Raw genomic sequence first — 6,000 nt, forward strand, 5'->3', positions numbered from 1 at the left:
AGCAGTTAGGAGGGTGGGACCATCACTGTCCCCAGCAGGTGGCAGACAGGGTAGGGTCAGCATGGCTTCAGAAACTGGTGTTTCTTCCCCCGAAATCCAGGCAATTGCAACCGGTTCGCCTGCAGACTGTGCAGTGCCTCTGGACACTTTGTCGGCGGTCCTAAATTCGTTTGTTGCCAAGATGGAAGCGGTGCGTGGCCGCAAAGGTGCTAAAAAGCGGCCCCTGCCCCCCCCGGGGAGAGCTCTGACGCAGACTTTTGGCCCTGCTGAGGCTGGTGACCCCTGCTCTGTCGTTTCAGATGACGCTGACCAGGACCGTTCGGACAGTGAGGATGAGTCCCTGTCCGGGTCCGTGCACGACAAAGTGCTTGTTGGAGCACTTATCGCAGCTGTGCGTGATACCCTGAAGATTCAAGAGCCAGCAGATCCCTCTGCTGATGTAGCGGTCCCTTTTGGGTCCCATAAGCCATCTCGTTCACCTAAGGTGTTCCCGTATCTGACTTATTTGTTCATTTACAAGGAATGGGGTCGACCGCAACTGACCTTTTCGGTCTCCAAATACATGGCGTGCGTTACCCCTTTGAGGAGAGCCTTCTCAAAAAATGGTTGGCTCCTCCAGTCGTGGACCCCCCAGTATCCAAGTTAAACAAAGTAACCACGATCCCGGTAGAGGCATTTAAGGACCCCGCGGACAGGAAGGCAGAGGCAGTGGCTCGTTCCTTGTTTACGGTTGTGGGGTCAACCATGCGACCAGTACTGGCATCTGCACTTGTGTCGCAGACACTGAGTGGGCAAAACTGTTGCACTGCAAATTGGGAGAACAACAGGCTTCTTATGTCTGCGTGGAACCAGCAGACCAACTATTGCAAGGCCTTAAGTATGATTGTGATGCGGCCCTGGATACCCTCCCTCTGTTATCCAGGGCTTCAGTGTCAGCAGTGGTGCTGAGGCGCCTTATCTGGTTAAAAAGCTGGTCTGCCGACCAGGCATCCAAAAAAGCCTTGACGGATCTTCCCTTCCTTGGTGACCGGCTCTTTGGAGCCTCTTTGGATGATATTATTAAAAATGCCACAGGTGGTAAGAGTACTCTACTCCCACAGGCCAGGAAGGCTAAGGAGCCACGCCGTAGGCAAGGGCCCTCTTTCTCTGCTCACAAACAGCTTTTTTGTCCACCCGGGGCTTCGACCAAGCATCCCCAGCCCGACAGGATGACTTCTGAAGGACCAAAGCATCCCTGGAACTGCAAGCCTAACAAGCCTGCGAGCAAAAGTTCTACAGCATGAAGGTTTGCCCCCACCCGCAACACGAGTGGGGGGTTGCCTTCGGGAGTTTGCAGCCCGGTGGACCTCTCAGCTGTCCAACCAATTGGTCTGCGATCTGATTTCCTCCAGCTACAAGATAGAGTTCCTCTCTTGGCCGCAAAACAGATTCTTTCCCTCCAGCATACCCGTACTCTTGGCTCGCCAGGAGGCCCTTTTGGGGGCAGTAAGGGACCTGCTGAGTCGTGGGGTGATAGTACCTGTTCCGGAATCGGAACATTTCCAGGGGTTCTACTCAAACCTTTTTGTAGTCCCCAAGAAGGAAGGGGTACATCCAATCTTGGATCTAAAAGCCCTCAATTACTTTGTGAAAGTACAGGTTGGAATCAGTTCGCTCAGTAGTCGCTGCACTCCATCAAGGGGACTCCCTGGCGTCCTTAGACATCGAAGATGCGTACCTGCACATACCCATATGCCTCTGGCATCAGAAGTTTCTGCAATTTGCAGTCCGGGGAGCCCACTACCAGTTTGTGGCTCTCCCCCAAAGGTAAAGCCCCCCGAGTCTTTACCAAGGTATTGGCTCCTGTTTTGGCATTGCTGCGGCAAAGCGAGATCACGATCGTGGGATACCTAGACGATCTCTTCCTGAGAGCATCTTCCTCCTCAAAGTTAGAGGAGGATGTGGCGATCACCATGCAGACCCTGCAGGAATTTGGGTGGCTGTTGAACCTAAAAAAGTCGGTGAGCGTACCGACTCAGCGTTTGGAGTAAAGTATGAATTAAGCTGTGGCGCTAAAACCTTTTCTAACAAATATCCTGGTGTCAAGAAGGTGTGTAGAGATCTAATCAGTGTAATAAATAGATGGCCCTGTTTATTGCCCCGGAAAATAATATAAATAAATACTGTGAATTGATGTGAAATGTGTGGTCTCCTGAGGACCACCTTATAGGTGGTACCTACCAAATATTATATATATACTTCTTATAAATGCGTGTTGTGTAGAAAAGACAATTTTTTCTGTTGGCATGCAACTCAAAAAGTACACATGTGTTATAACCAAAGAATAGTGAAAATATTTCATAAAAATGTAAATAAATAAACCATATATGCTAAGTGAGAGAGATCATATGCAAACCACAAGCCACTATATTAGTGGTCTGTGAACTGTGCTCTATATTATGAGTCCCAAGAGTGACAGTCCAAGAACAGCAAAAACAAAAAGAATTCTTTCAATGCCCAAACAAATTTTTTTTTTTTTTTTTTTTTTTCAAATCGCATCACACAGTTGCTCGAAAAAACGCATAAAGTCTCTTCAAGTAAAAAGGGTAGACCAAAGTGACTAGTGCAGAAAGGTTAGGAACAATCTTCTCCGGTGCGCCACTCAGTGTCAGAGAAATAATTGCGCTCACCAGACAGAGAACCCTGAAAGGGTTAGCCGAGCAGTCACAGTATAAGCCACTGTGCAGCTTTCCTTGGGCTCTGCTCCTGCTGTGCTGGGGGAATGTTCGCCCTTTTACTTCCGCAAATAGTCCGTTTAGCAAGTGCATGAGGGAGGAAACAGAAGTACAACCATAGTGCAACACTGTTTGTTAACGATTTATTTATCTAAAATCCAAACTACTCACAATATTTCATAAAACAATTCGCCTTTGAAATGGCTGCGCTGGCGTTGCTGCCTGTATAGCAGTATGAGGTGCACGTCCTAGGCCACGCCTAGGACGTGGCCTAGGACGTGCACCTCATACTGCTATACAGGCAGCAACGCCAGCGCAGCCATTTCAAAGGCGAATTGTTTTATGAAATATTGTGAGTAGTTTGGATTTTAGATAAATAAATCGTTAACAAACAGTGTTGCACTATGGTTGTACTTCTGTTTCCTCCCTCATGCACTTGCTAAACGGACTATTTGCGGAAGTAAAAGGGCGAACATTCCCCCAGCACAGCAGGAGCAGAGCCCAAGGAAAGCTGCACAGTGGCTTATACTGTGACTGCTCGGCTAACCCTTTCAGGGTTCTCTGTCTGGTGAGCGCAATTATTTCTCTGACACTGAGTGGCGCACCGGAGAAGATTGTTCCTAACCTTTCTGCACTAGTCACTTTGGTCTACCCTTTTTACTTGAAGAGACTTTATGCGTTTTTTCGAGCAACTGTGTGATGCGATTTGAAGAAAAAAAAATAAAAAATTTGTTTGGGCATTGAAAGAATTCTTTTTGTTTTTGCTGTTCTTGGACTGTCACTCTTGGGACTCATAATATAGAGCACAGTTCACAGACCACTAATATAGTGGCTTGTGGTTTGCATATGATCTCTCTCACTTAGCATATATGGTTTATTTATTTACATTTTTATGAAATATTTTCACTATTCTTTGGTTATAACACATGTGTACTTTTTGAGTTGCATGCCAACAGAAAAAATTGTCTTTTCTACACAACACGCATTTATAAGAAGTATATATATAATATTTGGTAGGTACCACCTATAAGGTGGTCCTCAGGAGACCACACATTTCACATCAATTCACAGTATTTATTTATATTATTTTCCGGGGCAATAAACAGGGCCATCTATTTATTACACTGATTAGATCTCTACACACCTTCTTGACACCAGGATATTTGTTAGAAAAGGTTTTAGCGCCACAGCTTAATTCATACTTTATCTCTGACCTACTCCTTTATTTTAAGGGGTAGATTCTAAGCACAGGCAGCTTCAACCTCTCGAGTTTACTTTTTATCTCATTTTTATTTTCACCTGTTTTTCTTTCATTTTTGCAGTGTATAGGCATTATATCTGTCCATAGCGCAATCTTATTTACTTATTTTCAGCGTTTGGAGTACCTAGGCTTACTGCTGGACTCCATGGAAGTGAGAGTGTTTCTCCCTTCAGACAAGTTTCAGACTCTCAGAGCCACAGTACAACTGCTGATGAACCGCAGATGATCATCACTACACTTCTGCATGCAAGTCCTGGGGCTACATCTTCATGTGTGAGGAGAAAGCATGGCATCCGTGCTCCTTTTCTATATCCAGGGTCCTGCTGTTTCTTCAGCAAGAAGTAGACCAGAAATTTACTTTGAGCACCATTAAAGGACAAATATCAGCTTTGGCTGTCTTTTTTCAGCGACCCCTGGCGTCTCACTCTCTAGTGAGCACCTTTGTCCAAGGGGTCCAACATGTAGTTCCTCCGTTACCCCAGTGGGATCTGAATCTGGTGTTATCGGCGCTTCAAAAACCGCCTTTTGAGAATATCAGAGAGATTCCCCTGTTGACTCTTTCCCAGAAAGTGGTCCTTCTAGTGGCCATTACATCGGCCACGGGGGTTTCGGAACATGCAGCCTTGTCCTGCAAGTCACCCCGGTTATCCACAAGGATAAGGTGGTGTTGCGTTTGCAACCTTCCTTTCTGCCGAAGGTGGTTTCGCCATTTCACATTAATAAAGACATTGTGTTACCATCTCTGTGTCCTAAACCGACACATCCTAAAGAGGTGGCCCTTCATTCCCTGGACATGGTTTGGGCTCTGAGGCCGCGTACACACGCGCGGACTGTTGGCCCAACCTTGTCCGCTGAACAGTGTTTGGGCGGACAGTCCGCTCGTGTGTGGGCTTTCAGCGGACAGTTTCAGCGGACAGTTGGACGGACAAGGTTTTACGGAAATTCCGAAAAACTGTCCGCTGAAACCTTGTTTCAACGAACAGTCCGCCCGTGTGTAGGCTTGTTCGTCAAACTAAGTTCCGCGCATGCTCAGAAAGGATTTTCAAGCCGAAAGTTATAATGCAGTGTATAGGACGTCGTATTTTGCGTCCCGTCGTACGTGCCGTTCACGTCATCGCGCACGGTTTCAGCAAACTGTTCGTTCGTCGTGTGTGGCCATGTCCGTCCATGCTAAGTTTGAGCGGACTGTTCGCTCAAACTGTTGGACGGACAAAGTTGGGCCAACAGTCCGCGCGTGTGTACGCGGCCTGAGGGTGTATTTGTCTGTCACTGCTCCCTTTCGAAAGTCAGACTCCTTGTTTGTTTCGGTGGCTGGTCCAAAAAAAGGCATAGTGGTCTCGTCGGCCACCATTTCCAGGCGGATCAGACAGATTGTAGTACAGGCCTACGCCTTGAAGGTCCAGGTGCCCCCCTTTCCGGTCACGGCCCACTCCACAAGAGCAGTCGGAACGTCTTGGGCCTTTCCGACATCAAGCGTCTGTCGCTCAAGTGTGTAAAGCGGCGCCTTGGTCGTCTGTTCACACTTTTACAAAGTTCTACAAGGTAGATGTCAGTGCATTGGCTGATGCCTGTTTTGGATGCAAAGTTTTGAAGGTGGCTGTATAGTTGCAATTGCACATACAATTTTTCCTTTTTTCCATTTTTTTTGGGGTAAAAACGCAGTATCTTTAAGTTAATGCACTGTTGCATTTGTTACCGCAGTTTGGTTGCGGTTAAGGGTAGTGTCTCTGTTGAGGAGCACCCTGTTTTTTGTGGTGGTTATTCCACACACTGTCACTTTTTGTGGGTAAAGTTTATACTAGTTCCCACATGACATGGTGGATGAAGTTTTTATGCTGTTTTCCCACCCCTCCTTTTGGCACTGCTTGGGGACGTCCCAATTGCTAAGAGAGGAGCTGTGTCAGTCAGTGAATATAAAAGAAAATAGAATTTTTTGTACTCACCGTAAAATCCTTTTCTCTGTAATTCACCGACTGATACAGCACCCACCCCTCCTATTTTTCTTTACGCTATACTGCTTGTTGA

The sequence above is a fragment of the Lithobates pipiens genome, unplaced genomic scaffold, assembly GCF_037356315.1.
Source record: "Lithobates pipiens isolate NorthernLeopardFrog02 unplaced genomic scaffold, aLitPip1_a1.2 Scaffold_10, whole genome shotgun sequence".
Classification (NCBI taxonomy): domain Eukaryota; kingdom Metazoa; phylum Chordata; class Amphibia; order Anura; family Ranidae; genus Lithobates; species Lithobates pipiens.